We start from the raw sequence: 15,286 nt of genomic DNA on the forward strand, positions 1-15,286 counted from the left end.
TCTGGCATGGATTAGACCAGACTTTCTCAACATATTTTACCATTGAGAAATCCCTGAAACCCCAGAAGTGACACAATTGTGCAGAATATGGTTGGGAAGCATATATTTAACTCCTATCCATTCAGGAAACCACTCCAGGTCCATCAAGAGTTTTATGAAACCCTGGTTGAAAAAGCCTGGATTAGACAAAATAGCCAAGTTGAACCAACCTGATGAGAGTGCAGAGCCCAACAAACAACCGAGGGCATCCGGAACTGTCCCACGGTGCATGCCAGGGCCCACCATACCCTGCCACCCACTGCTTCTCTTATCCAGCAGGGGCGGGAAGACTAGGATAACCCTCCCCACCTCTCGTTGGTCCTCTGCTTAACCTAGCAAGGCTGGAGAGGTCTGCAGGTCTGATCCAAGTCTAAAAGGCTGCTACAGTTTTGATTTTGGAGCCACAAGCATTAGACCCAGGAAACTGAAGTGGCCCCACTTCTGTATTTTGTCAAATGTAGACGATGAGTAACTCTGTGAGGAGGGCACCACTGCACCTCAGGGGCTCTGCTCCCCCCACCCCCAGCCATCAGCAGGACAGAAAGCGACTGGTATTCCCTCCAACCCCTGTGCCTCTGTCAGCCTGTCTTGCCAGGAGGAGGGGCAGCTCCGGGGTTTGGGCCGAAAGTGCCCAGGGGCCCTTTTCTCTCTATTTACCCCCTCCCCACCGGCCTGGCCACCTAAGTGTCCCTCTTCTGCCCTCAAGCCCTTCTCCAATGGTATCAAGCAGCATGGCGCTGGGCAGTCCCATGTGGCAGGCACTATGGAAGGGCACAAGCAGATGGCAGAGCAGGGACGGGGGCAAAGGGTCAGTGACAGTGTCCCTCCCTCCCCCCAAGCCTTGGGTCCTGGCAGATATTCTACTTCAAGGAATGCTGATGCTGGTCCTGCCATGAGGGGATGGAGACGAAGTCATCTAAACCCATGCAGTGCCATGTACAGAGATGGCACTGTTACTGCTGCACAAAAAAAAGGCAAGGAATTTTGAGGCAAAAGTAAAGTTTTTTATTAAATTAAGAGACACCGACAAAAAAAAAGGCAGGAAGAAAAATACAGGCAACACAATTTTTTGTTTCCAAATACCGATATCAACATAAAGAGAAAGGGGATAATGTTATTGAGTCCGGTTAAGACTACCTTTCTGGTTGGTGTTTAGGGTTGCCAAGGCTCTTCCAGGCCCTGTTCCTGCGCCTTTTGCAGCAACGTGACAGACGCCACTTTAGCAGTAGTTGATTCCCACCTTCGTTCTTCTCCCTTGCAGCAGAGTCTGCAGTGACTTTTCCTGCCCCTGGGACTGCTCTTAAAGGGACAGGAGCACAGCCAGAGAGAAAAGCTGGCAACCCAGGAGGGAACACGACCTGTACACACGACAGTTGTATGCCAAGATTGGAAACAGCAATCCCAGTTATATTTTAGTGCGCCGAGATTTGAAAATAAAGGACGGAAACACGATGTCATTGGAAGTCAGAAGCTCCCCCACCTGATGTGGGGGATTCTTTCTTCCTTCCTTTGGAAGAGCATCATACTGGATGAATGACAACCCCCCAAAATTAGAAACAAACACACAGCTCCAAAAGAACCTGGAAAAGTTGTTTCCCAAGTGGATTTTGTTGTGGGCTACATCTGGCCCCAAAATTAAGAAACAGTGATGGCATTCCTTATCTCCGCAGTACTGTGCGACGCTGGAAATACAGAATTGCTTTTCTGGGAGCCAGCATAGTGCAGGGGTTAAAGGTGTCAGCCTCTAATCTGGAGAATCGGGTTTGATTCCCCACTGCTCCTCCCCATGAATCCAGCTGGGTGACCTTGAGCCAATCACAGTTCTCACAGAGCTCTCTCGGCCTCACCAGGTGTCTCTTATGGGGAGCGGATGGGAAGGTGATTGTAAGACATTTTGAGACTCCTTTGGGTAGTGAAAAGTGGTGTACGAAAAAGCAGCTCTTCTTCTTCTGGCTGGGAAAATTCTCAGTGGACAAACCAACAAAATCCAAATCTGTGAATTCAGCAGGCGAGGCAAAAATGGCTTGATGTAAGAGAGAGGAGTGCAGGCCGCTGGAGAGCGCAAGTCCCTTCTATTGAGAAGGGCACTCCACTGCAGCCTCCTGAAAATGTATAAAGTCAAGAGGGGAAATGCCTACAGAGCAAAGTGACACCTTGGAGGAGCATTCGGAATTGTGCAGGAGGCAGGAGAGGAAAGAGCTAAGCCCCTCTTCCACAAGCAATCCTTCCGGGTCCTCAGAGCAGCTGTCTTGAGACCGCTAATTTGCTCTTTAAAAAAACAAAACAACTGCAGGAGATCCGAATCAAGGTCTCCGGTGCCAGTCTCTCAACTTAATCCACCTGTTGTGAGAATACAGCGGGACAGCCCAGCATTGATTGCCCTTCGCCTCCGGAAGAAAGTGAAACAGAAGCGAGGCTACAGAGGGGCAAGAAATCACAGGCAACCAAATGCCTTTCCGGCTGCCGGAATCTCGCAGGGAGAGGCCAGACTTTTTGACAGAAAACTCAGTGCTGATTGTTTGCGGGTCACTGTGACTCCCCAATCCCCCTGACCCCGGAATGAAGTTCTGACATTTAAGGCGTGGGTTTTAATTCAGATCACTTTCCCTCTATGGGATTTATCCCCCCCACCCCACCCCACCCCACCCCACCCGCCAAGCTATGAGATACAGAGGAAATTGGACTTAAATCCTTCTGGGAACAGGTTCATAAATGATGACTCCTCTTCACAGCATCAAGTGAGGGGATGGAACTTTCACACCCTCTCAGGCAGTTGTGCTTTTTAATGGTGTCGGTTCACATGGCAGAGCAGAGGAAACAAGTGATGTGTGTGGGTGTGTGAACTTGGCCTCAGTGCATCTCCTTCCTTGACCTTTGCTTGCCTGTCACATAATGCCTACCTTCAACAGATACCCTTGTGGTGTGTAGTGAGTCTATGCAACCGAATTGGTAGGTCAGGCTCCTCTAGGGCTGCCAGGGGCCACAGGTAGGGGACGGGAAGTTAGGGTTGCTGGATCCAGGTTGGGAAACTCCTGGGGATTTAGCAACCTCAGTGGGGTACCATGCCCCAGAGTCTGCTCTCCCAAGCATCCACTTTGTCCAGGGGAGCTGATCTCTATAGTTTGGAGATGAACTATAATTCCAGGAGATCCCCAGGGCCGACCTGGATGCTGGCATCCCTAGCCTCTTCAGTAGGAAACTAGGTTTTGGATATGATCTTTTGTTCCCACCATAACAAGCTCAACAAAAAGTGATTTAGACAGGAGGAAGTATTTTTGGACAAGGTTAGGGGAAGGAAATTAATGGGAACCACTAAGACCAAAGGCAGCTTCTCTTCCTATGGCCAGACCTTTTTGTTTGCAAAATTAATCCCAGGTCATGACTAGCGATGTGAACTTGGGAATAGCATGTTCCCTTCCCTATGTGGGAGAACAATGGGATTGCCTCTTCTAAGACGGCTAAGGGGTGTAAGCAAAATGTATTTATTTACACCTAGCAAGTATAATCTAAGAACCAACTTGGTGTAGTGGTTAAGAGCAGCGGCTTCTAATCTGGCCAGCTGGGTTTGATTCCCCGCTTCTCCTCCACATGCAGCCAGCTGGGTGGTTTTGAGATAGTCACAGTCCCGATAGTGCTGTTCTCATGTTATCACACAGAGCAGCCTTTGAGCTCCCTCAGTCCCACCTCCCTCACAGGGCGTCTGTTGTGGGGAGAGGGAGGGAAGGTGATTGTAAGCCGCTTTGAGACTCCTTTGGGTACAGAAAAGTGGGGTATAAAACCAACTCTTTGTCTTCTTCAACAGAACAGATTAAGCAAGTTCATGTGCCACTGCACCGCTCTCCTCAAGCCACTGAGCCAGCAACATGATTGAAGTAAACACACAAGATGAAAACTTTCCAATTTCTTTTGCTTATTTTCCTGCCTCCCCAATCCCCATTAGTTGCTGATGTTCTGGTTGAGAATATTGGCTTTCACCAGCAGCCATGTTGTTCTGCCCCACCATTCTCTCTAACCTTTTCTGCTGAAACTGCGGAGACTTCGTATCTACCTTCAAAACATGACCAAATCATGAGTGAATTAAAAAACAAAACAAAAAAACACCAAACTGTCTGCCAAATTTGTGCTTTTTCAGAAAAGCCAGGATAGCAAATGACAACGAAACATATCCCACGAATTACATAAAACATCCATCCACAATTATGCCCGTTTTTGCATAAATGAAAAAATAAACATTTTTTACAAATGTGGAAATAAAAATACATTATATACAAAAAAACCCCAATAAGTTAAATTGAAGGTGTAAATATAAATTAAAAAAGAAAGAAAAGAAACCAACAGGAGACCTAGTAAGAACTGTAAAAAAATGTGCCCTGCATATCTTCGCATACAGCCTCTGGAAGATAAAAGAGGTGGGGGGAAAATACATTATTTGATGATTTCAACACTATCAAGCAAACCAAATGTCAAACAAACCAAGAGAATCCACGCTTGGAGTCTGTTTGTATGAGCTCAAGATCAAAACCTGGTTCAGATTTAGTGCAATATTTCATTAATTGAAACTCCTTGCAAATTCAGACAAAATCGTCTTTTTATTATTGAATACCAGCCCCCTAACCAGTTATAATGTCTCATTATTTGCACTATCAGCAAGGAAAATTCGAGCCAAATTTACACCACCAGAGAGCTAGAGACCCGAATTCTTATCGTCTTTTATTATCTATGGACCACTGCATATATTGTTTTAATTATTTTACTGTTTTTTATATCAACGGCTATGATATTGCTAACGTTGTAATGGTCTATGGCTGTAAACAATAAAGTCTTATACATACATACATTAATTGAAATAGAGATGCAAGGAATGCAAAGTCCATTTCAGGTCATGTCTAGAAGTTCACTAAAAAAACAAAGGACCATCTCTCTTTTCTATGGTTACTAATCCGGGAATCAATTCCCAAATGTATGAATATAACCTGACATTTAGAAAGCTGAAGTGTAGCTCCATCTATCCTGATCCCATCAGCTCTTGTATGTTAACAGCATCAGCTCTGGCTAGTATTTGGACGGGTGACCTCCTAGGACAGGGGTAGTCAAACTGCGGCCCTCCAGATGTCCACGGACTACAATTCCCAGAAGCCCCTGCCAGCAAATGCTGGCAGGGGCTTCTGGGACTTGTAGTCCATGGACATCTGGAGGGCCGCAGTTTGACTACCCCTGTCCTAGGAATACCAGGGTCATGACTCGGAGACAGGCAACAGCAAACCACTCGGGAACATCTCTTGATTTGAAAACTCTACCTAAGACAACTCTGACGATGGCCAAAAGGATGTGTGGTCCCACATCTGGAAGATCTGCTGGAAAAGACGGAGCAACCTTTAACCTGCCTTTAAACACCCTCCCAAGCTGCATCTTGCTCTGTGCAGCGGAAGAGACAAGAGTCGGGGCCCCGGACTTTCCACCCCCACATGGCTAACTGTAGGTTCGGAAGGGCATTTTAAATTATGGATGAAGCCTGGGAATAAAAGGATTAAACACCCCCTCACCCACAGGCCCATTCCCCCATTCTTCAAAGCAGTCTCCCAAGACTGTTAATTAGCTCCCCCCGTCACCCTTTTAAATACACACACAGAAGATGGTAAATGTAGATCTTTTATCCTGGTTTGGCCCTAAGCCTGGTTTGGCCCTAAGCCTGGTTTGGCCCTAAGCTTGACTCAGAAATTCAAGGAGGGGTCCTACCTTCAGGCAACACGCTATGCTCCTAACGTGGGGCAATGATGTCTTGTAAACTCCAAACAGACAGGGCCTTGTGACATCTTGAACTATGACAATATTTGATTCCAGCATTATGTTCCCGTGGGTCAGAGACCGCTCCTTCAGATACAAATGGGCTGGAGTCCAACAAATCTTCCCTAACAAAGCGGTGTGGGCTCATCAAGGTGCTACAAGACTCCTGTTCCTTTCTGCAGCAATAGACCGATACCGCTGTTCCTCTGGGATCACTCGTGTGTAACCCCGGCTCTATCCGTTATTCTGGAGTCTTCTTTGGAGACAGAGCAAGAAAACTGGAAGGGGGAATCATGGAGCTGCTGGTCATCTTGTCTATGTTTATTTCCAATGTTCTAGGTTTGTTTCCAAAGCAGGGAATGGTTCCTGTGTCTTCTCATCCCAACCTAGGGACAATGACCTAAAGGAGAAAAGGAACAGATCAATAATAGGGAAATATAGCTGGTGCTTCAGTGATCATATCCAATTTCTTCTCTTTCTCCAGGGAACCTTCAAAATTCTCAGCAATACAACTGTGGCTTATTTGTGTCTTCACACCCCACCCCCCTATGATGGGTGCAATGTGTAGCCAGGATCTCAGGGCTTAAAGAAATTTAAATAAGATCACATCTCTTCTTTCTTCTATAAAATGCTAGTTTGCATGGTCGCCATTCAACTTGCTCTTATATTTTGATGCTAGCTGTTGTCTTCCCTTGTTCTGCCGTCAGCATTTTAGAAGAGAAACAGGCATTCATTTGAATGGATCTTAAATAATTAAAGTATTTATACAGCTGAAATCCTCCCGACCATCTCAGAATCTACCTAGCCCAGGGTTTCTAAACCAGGGTTTCATAAAACCTTGGGGTTTCTTGATGGCCCTGGAAGGGTTTCCCAGATGAGGGGGAATTAATTAATTTGTTATATATTTTTAAAATTTGTCAAAAACATTTATCAGGTAATATGACCATATATGGTCATGTTGACCCCCCCATGACCAATGATGGGCCTGGAGGGGGTGGGAAGGGGAGGGGTCTCAGGTAGGCGTGTCCACAGCTCTGCTTCCCAACCATATTCTGCATGATGGTGCCACTTCTGGGGTTTCTCTAAGCCTGAAGAATATGTCAAGGGTTTCTTGATGGTAAAAGAGTTGATAAAGGCTGATCTAGCCACAGTTTCAAACAAAAAGATGGTGTGGGTTTTGTTTTCAAAAGTGATTGATGGATTATCAATGGTTTGCTAATGCCAGAAACCCACCAAACTAGACCTCAGTTTGAAGGTTCTTGTGACCGTCCCCTGCCTTCTCCCACAGCGTAGAGACTCGAGCAATTTAGTGTCTAATTTGTGGTTTTAATGTTTTTAAATCCATGCATTTAATTAAATCCTTAGATCCCTGTTTTATTCTATTTATGTAACTTACTATGTTGTGAGCCGCCCTGAATCCCCAAAGAGAAGAGAATAAATGTAACTATAAATAAATAGGTACGTTCTGAGCCCAGAACTCATGCCAAGCAGAAAGTAGCACAATCCCTGGTCTGCAAACACACTCCAAAGACACTGTACTGTAATCCAGGCCTCTTTACCAAACTATAATTGAGGGTCCCTTGTAAAACACAGCGATTGGTCCACTGCTGGCAAACAATACAGTTTAAGACTGGGCCTTGTCCAAAGGAATCTCCTTGTACATGGACTCACCACTTGGTGAATCACACTTTCACCATACCGGAACTTCCTTTCCCAATATGGCAATTCCCTGGATGCTAAGAGCTCTCCTAAGCCCCATGGAACTTTCCCACAACCACACAACTGTGTATGATCCTGGCCAATGGAAAACAATGACAAACCCAATGTAGTCTTGCCATCAACTCATTAAGTTTCACAGAGAGATGTTCTTTGTTTGCACCACTACGACATGCATCGACACAGCATCTGCTCAAAGCACCACAGCAAAGCTAGGTTCACAACACCATGTAGGAATGCCAGTCCCTAAGTAGGACCTGGGAATTCCCTGGAATGACAGGTCATCTCCAGCATAAAGAGATGAGTTCCCCTGGAGCAAATGACTGCTTTAGAAAGGGGACTCCATAGCATTATACTCCATTGAGGTCCCTCCTTGCCTCAAATCCCGCCCACTCCTAGCTTCACACCCAAAGTCTCCAACCCAGAGCCATGCTAAGCAGAGTTACACCCTTGACTGATTTTAATGGTCCGGGAATACTGACCTTCAGTTTAGGACGGCAGTGCCAGGTTGCAAACTAATTAAAACTTATCAGAGTCAGGAGGGAGAGAGAGAAAGCGAAAAGGAAGAACACACTTCTGTGTTGGGGTAGGAGGCCTCCCACCAATTGCCTCTTGAGCTTAGTGCTACTCTTGACTGGCTGCTGTGAGCTTGATCCTGAAGACCTGATCCTCAGAAGAGCTTCTTGTGTCAGAAGAAAGCTCCTGTCACCAGAGGAACGTACCTCAGCTAATAGACTGGATCCACTGGATCCAACCCACTGTGTGTTAGCCCATCGATTATGATATTTCTTTTTCTTGAATGTGTTTAATGAATGTTTACCCTCCAAGCGCATCTAGCTGTATCTGGACAGGTGGACAGGTAGTTGGAAGGAGGTTGGACCTATATCAGGGGTAGTCAAACTGCGGCCCTCCAGATGTCCATGGACTACAATTCCCAGGAGCCCCTGCCAGCATTCGCTGGCAGGGGCTCCTGGGAATTGTAGTCCATGGACATCTGGAGCCACAGTTTGACTACCCCTGATCTATATAAACAGAGACCACAAAAATATAGAGAACAGGCCAGCCCCCTCAAACGTTTTTACCTTGTCTTGCTAAAATGTAAACTGCTCTGAGCCGCAAGGGGGGGCGATATATAAATAAAAATAATAAAAATAAAAAGTACTAAACACTCCCCTTAAGATTTTCAAATACAATGCCATCCTAAGAAGAGTTCAGAAGGTTTAGAAGGGTGTGTTTTGCTTAGGATGGCATTGTTAGTGGAGTATTAACTGATATTCTGTGCCTTCGGTAAATTGTAATAAATTGGTGGTAAAGGCTAGCCACTGGTGTGTTCTGGTGGAGCTGACATGCATGAATTTCTGTACATACAATACAGTCCACCAGTTAGCACAGTGCCTGGTCTAAACGCTTTTTCTTTTCTTTTTTTAAAGAAACTGGGAGAGAAAAGTTAACAGACACACATGATATAGCCTTTCACAAAAGATTAACTCGGTTTCTCCTGTTGAGATCTCCATTTCAAGCCTCTAACTTCACACGCTGTAACAGCCAAAGGAGCAGATTCATTTAAAATTCAGGAATGTCACACATTCCCAAGTAAATTAAACAGCTGAGTGCTAAAAATGGCCTTCCAAACCAGCATTTCGGCTCCCAATCTCCCTTTAGTGTGGCATTTCTAGCTGATCTGAAGAAATATCTGGTTTCTCCTCTCCTCAAGGCCTCTCTGTAAAACAAGACTAAGCAGCCCATTTGGGGCAGGCACACCAACCAACCAATCAGGATGTTTCATGTAAAAACTATGAGATGCAGGCTGTTGCCTTTCTGCGCTGAACAAAAAAAAAAAGAGCATCTTTTCCATTTAACATACATGCTTGAACAATACAGCCTACGCATGCATGCACAGGCCTGGTCTAAGCCTGAAGTAGAATAAGTGGCATGTTCTGTGCCAATTCTTCCCAAGAATACAACTCTGAGTCTTAGAAAAGAACTTTCAGTAGTTTAGTGGACTTTACAGTAGTTTATTGGAGTTTTCAGTAGTTTACAATAGTTTACTAACGACTACATAGAACACTTTTGTTGCTAAAACTGTTCACATATAAATCTTGAGACAATTATAGAGCTCAGTTTGCATGTCCCCCCCCCTGTCAGCTGATTTCCCACAGTCTATAATCACACTGAATGTACCCCCCTTATCTTCAAAGTGCGATTTATAATTTAGCACCTAGAAGCAGGAAGAGCAGTCTTAAAACTCGATATGAAACCAGATGGCTTCTGGGGCTGGAGAGTGCTTGAGAAAACGGGAGGGGGGGGGGACTTGGAAGAGTAGAACCAACCAACTGCCCAAGGGACATCTTGGGACTTTGGTCAAGCTGCTATGGCATGTGACAGAGACGAACATGACAATAAGGTGGTCATGAGATGGCAGAAAGCTGAAGTGGTAGCATGGACTGGATGGCTTCAGATCTCATGTAAAGGACTACATTTTTCAGCATTTCCCTACATTAATCATTCCCTGTAAATTAAAAACTAGCATGGCAAAGGGAGGGCGCCTCCTCATGCAGCCAGCTGGGTGACCTTGGGCTTGTCACAGCCCTGATAGTACTGTTTTCACAGAGCTGTCCTATCAGAAGCACTCTCAGCCTCACCTACCTCACAGGGCACCTTTTGTGGGGAGAGGAAGGGAAGGTAATTCTAAGCTGCTTAGAGACTCTTTTGGGCAGTGAAAAGCACATAGCAAAACATACCACAATTTATTTATATTTATATTTATATACCGCCCTCCCCCGAAGTCAAGGAATCCAATGCAGGCTTTCTTGTGTACACTGAAAATGTAAGACTCAAATGAAACATAACTCTACTAGATGGTGCCTGTGACTGCCATCTGCAGAGAAAAACTTTAATCCAAGTTTTGCATCGTTAACTCATTGGCAAGATGGAAATTATTCAATACCCTTTATGTTAATAAACGGTCAGTATAAGAAAAACTCTGGAGCCTGGATGTCAAAGCAACAAGTAACCTCACAGCTTCTGAAAACAAAGGTGCTTTCGGACACTGAATCTGAAATCGGCACTGTTAAAGGTTAGGGGCTTCAAAGTTTCAAAGTTATTTTTCAACGAAGTGACGCAAAGACCCTTTTAAAAGAAACTTGCAGCAAACATACTGGGGGAAGGCGGGAGACTTCTCATGGTAGACAAAATAGCATGTGTGGGTTTGAAAGCTTTACAGTGTTATTGTGCAACATTACCAACATATGCTCAAAACAAAATGAAAAAAGTAAAATGATGAACGTCATGACAGGAGTCTCCCCTAAATCGCAAAACAAATGTGGAGAGCATGAAAGCGGATGGCTTCCTGGGAAAATGAAGAAAACACCAAACAAAAAGCCCTACTTCGGGATGAAGAACCTGTTGGGGATTCAACCCGTGGGGAAAGGGAGGTAAATCAGCATTGAGGAAATGGTCTTGGAGCGTGAGAATCAAAGGTCAGAAATGCTCTATTGCAGTAGTTCTCAACCTTCCTAATGCCGCGACCCTTTAATACAGTTCTTCATGTTGTAGTGACCCCCAACCATAAAATTATGCAAGTTTTTCACAGAAATTAAACTGAAAGTGACCAATGGCATGAAGATCCATTGTTCATGATTGTATATCAATTGTTTTTTTTTTCCGGGGTTTCTCAGTTCAGTTCTGCGTCTTGTCCCACCATGCCGATCTCGCTCTTTTCCGCTGCTCCAGACAGATGAATGCTCTATCTCTATCTCAAGGCTGTTGTGTGGAAGGCACCCATCCCCCCTGCCAAGCTGCTTGCCCTGCCGCGAACCCTGTGAAAGTGTTGTTCAACACCCAAAGGGGTCCCGACCCCCAGGGTGAGAACCCCTGTTCTAGTAATTTCCCCTCTATGGAGAGGAATGGGAAGGTGGCTGTAAGCCGCTTTGAGCCTCCTTCGGGTAGGGAAAAGCGGCATATAAGAACCAACTCTTCTTCTTCTTCTTCTTCTTCTTCTTCTTCTTCTTCTTCTTCTTCTTCTTCTTCTTTACTATAGAGATTAGGGGAAATTTCTAAAGCATCACTCAGAAATTATGTCACATCTCCTAAAACTGCACCTTCCCCAGGCACCGTACTCAAAGTCTCCCAACATTTGCTGAGGCATGGCTGGCAACCCTATTCCTGATGTCCAAGTACCCTGAAACAACTACAAAGGACACTTTTTCTAACCTCCGTAGTGCTAAACACAGTCCCTGTTTTAAGTGCACCTCTCTGGCAAAACGTTTTTCCATTTGGAAATGCCATTTGGAATGTCACTCGGTTCTTGGATAATTCACAGTATAGCGCCCTCATCTTTCCTGGTTTTCAGAAGGTACCCTGTAAGGATGCGAGGGCAGAGGTCAAATGTAAATCAATGCCCTAAAACAGGGGTAGTCAACCTGTGGTCCTCCAGATGTCCATGGACTACAATTCCCATGAGCCCCAGCCAGTGTTTGCTCATGGGAATTGTAGTCCATGGACATCTGGAGGACCACAGGTTGACTACCCCTGTTCTAAAATACAACATCTCAGGAGACGGCTGTCCTTCCACCACCCTCCCGACTGCCTGTCCTGACCATGAAAATGTTGCTGAATGTCTTTTGAGTTGCAGCTATTCTGAATTACAAGTAGATCTACTGCAAAATGAAACCTTTTAGAAGTAGACTATTATACCTGCTTAGGAATAGGAAAGGGAAACCTAAAGAGCCAAGTGCAGTGCTGTTATATCATCAAAGTGACCCATGTGCAAAACAATGGCAAGTATAAAGGGACCTCATATAATCTGCCGCAGAGCTAGACCTATATTTAGCTTCAGAGGTGCCTGAATCAATCCAAGCTGAGCCCCCAGTTCATAATTTGGCACCTGTTGAAGGCTTCATGTCAGAGACGGAACTGGTGTCTTTCAAAGCTAATTATATCAAGTGTTACAGGTTGGGCAGTAAATCCATTGGCTCGGTAATACAACAGGTTCTTTTATCTTTTATACTTTTAACTCACCTGGACCAATTATCCCCCAGCGCACATGGTCTACCCCGTGGTCCCACCGTCATGGGGGTGTAGAAACAGCTCGTTCAGCTCCATAGCACCGCGGAGCCAAACAGGGAGTTTTGCGTCCCTGCAGGGACACTATAGGTGTGGGGGAGGATCTGGGCCCCTTCCTTTATGCACAGGGCTGTCTCAGCTGGGCCTCTGCTGGCCACCAAGGCAATACAGGGAACGCGGAAGAATCCGTGTTGCCTTGCTGCAGGCCACCAGAGCCCCTAACGTGGGCCGGGGCCAGAAGGGGGCCCGGATGACAGCGATGTCATGTGTACACAGGGATTAGCCCCACTTCCCTGCCACTGCCAGCCTGGCCTTTCTGCCCTGTGCATAATCAGTCCAGGAACCATAAACTCTTTCTTTGGAAGATGGGGAAAGGGTTAGGCTACTATTTCATTGAACCCTCTCCAGTTTAACAAAACCTGGAACCCTAACAGTGAGCAGGGACACCCTGATTACTATCTCCTCTACGCATCATTAGATATTAGCAAGACCCTGTCTCATCCCCTGGGCTTCTTTTCAGAACAAGCCACTCCAGTTTGGGGCCATAGCTTGGAAGGGGTCACTGTGCCCTAGGGCAGGGCTCTCCAACAGGGTGCCCACTGATGCTGACAACTGTTTTGAGACAGTGGGTGGGGGCAGATGGGACTTTTGCCCAGGACGGCTTCTGATTGGCCACTGGAGATCAGATTAGCAGGGAAACTCTTTTTTAAGAATCTGGCAGCAGCTGCAACCACAGCACAAGGATCTTCACTGTGAGACTGAAGGTAAGGTGTCTGTACCCAAGAGAATATATGTTCAGAATTATCCAGCAGCACCAACCAGCTAAGGATCCCTGGCCCTAAAGAAATATGCCAGGCCTCAACCAGAGCCAGGGCCTTCTCAGCCCTGGCTCCTGCCTGGTGGAACGAGCTCCCAGGGGAAATCAGGGCCCCGACAGAATTTGCCGAGTTCCACAGGGTGTGCAAGATGGAGCTCTTTCGCCAGGCTTATGGTTGAGGCCATCTAGAAAACCACATTACCACAAATCGTGCAGAATTGGTCAGCGTAGCTGAATACATGCCCACCTGAGGCCCCTCCCCTTACCACTTCCTCCAGGCCTATCCTTGGCCATTTTGGGAGGGGGGGGGCGGGTCGACATGACCATATATGGCAGTGGTTCTCAACCTTCCTAATGCTGCGACCCTTCAATACAGCTCCTCATGTTGTGGTGACCCCCCAACCATAAAATGATGCAAGGGTTCTTTCACAGAAATGAAACCGAAACTGACCAATGGCGTGAAGATCCATTTTTCATGATTGTATAGAAATTGTTTTTTCCCCGGGGTTTCTCAGTTCAGTTCTGCCTCTTGTCCCGCCAAGCTGGAGGGTCTGGCGGGAGATTGCGCTGCCCTGGAGGCACTGCTGGGGGGGCTGGCGGCCGAGCGCGGGTGCCTGTAGGAAGAGCGGCAACAGTGGCAGCGCCCCCCCCCCCCCAGCCAAGCTGCTCGCCCTGCTGTGACCCCTGTGAAAGGGTCGATGGGCACCCAAAGGGATCAAGACCCCCAGGTTGAGAACCAATCATATATGGTCATGTCACCTGATACGTGTTTAACACATTTAATTAATTAACTCCCACCCATTTGGGAAACCCTTCCAGGGCCATCAAGGGTTTCACGAAACCGGGGGCTGAGGCAGCCCGTTCTGAGGTGTTTCCGAGCTTTTCCTCAGAGAAAGACACACGCTGCCTGCTCAGAAAAGTTTCACTTTGTGCCACTCTTGGGTTTTGCCCTCGTTAACAGGCTGCCAGCCAAATCTGAGCAGGTTTTTTTTTTAGACAGGCTTGGATGGTGCTGTAGGAAGGCTGACAGCTGCAAATTATGATTTATGATTTATTTATTTTTGTTACCAGTGGGAAGCTGCCAGAGACCTTTAAGTTCACTTTGCACTGATGGCACCTCAGGCCAGGCCCTGCCTCCATCGGCTTCCTGCCCCGAAGCTCCTGAAAGAGTGATGGGCTCCCTGGGGGAGAGAGGGTGTGCGCCGGACAGAAGATTGAAGGCTTAGTCACGCTTCCTCCGCTCAGATGTCCCTTAATCCCAACCGCAGAGCCTTCCCCGAATGCAAATCCTGTCCTTAACGTACCCATACTCTGATTTCTCCCTTCGCTGTGTTTCTAAATGGTAAAAAAGCTTCCAGGGGAATGCTGAAGCAGTACAATTCGTAAATCTGGAATGAACAGAAACTCCACTGAGAGCTCAGAAAGCGTGGGCGGGAAGAAGGAGAGATGGGCTTTTGTTCCCTGCTTTTTGCTATCTGAAGAAGTCGCAAAGCAGCTTACAATCACCTACCCTCCCTCTCCCCATAAGAGGCACCCAGTGAGGTAGGTAGGGCTGACGGAGCTCTGAGAGAGCTGTGGAGGGCCCAAGGTCACTTGGCAGGCCTCCTGTGTCTCAAAGCAGCTTACGATCACCCTCCCTTCCTTTCCCCATAATAGGCACCCTGTGAGGCAGGTGAGGCTGGAAAAGCTCTGGAAGAATTGTGACTGGTCAAAAGTCACCCAGCAGGCTTCATGTGTGTCAAAGTGGCTTACAATGTTACAGTTATTTATATGTATGCTTCTTTGTATAGTTCTTAGTTCTATGTAAACCGCCCTGAGCCTTTGGGGAGGGCGGCATATAAATGTGAATAAATAAATAGCCTACCC

General features: G+C 46.5%; 1 protein-coding gene across 4 annotated transcripts in view; it reads right to left on the bottom strand.

Moving 5' to 3' along the window:
• Positions 1 to 2,690: 2,690 nt before the first annotated feature.
• Positions 2,691 to 15,286, bottom strand: part of LOC143824094 (potassium voltage-gated channel subfamily A member 1) — a 148,783-nt gene continuing 136,187 nt past the window's right edge. For all 4 annotated transcript variants that reach the window (XR_013226685.1, XR_013226686.1, XR_013226684.1 and 1 more), the window contains 2 exons: positions 5,776 to 6,223; positions 2,691 to 4,432 (listed from right to left, as the gene is read on the bottom strand). The gene's annotated coding sequence lies outside the window, so the exon portion shown is untranslated. The remainder of the gene's footprint in view (positions 4,433 to 5,775; positions 6,224 to 15,286) is intronic.

This window comes from Paroedura picta, chromosome 14, assembly GCF_049243985.1.
Source record: "Paroedura picta isolate Pp20150507F chromosome 14, Ppicta_v3.0, whole genome shotgun sequence".
NCBI classification, from domain to species: Eukaryota; Metazoa; Chordata; class Lepidosauria; order Squamata; family Gekkonidae; genus Paroedura; species Paroedura picta.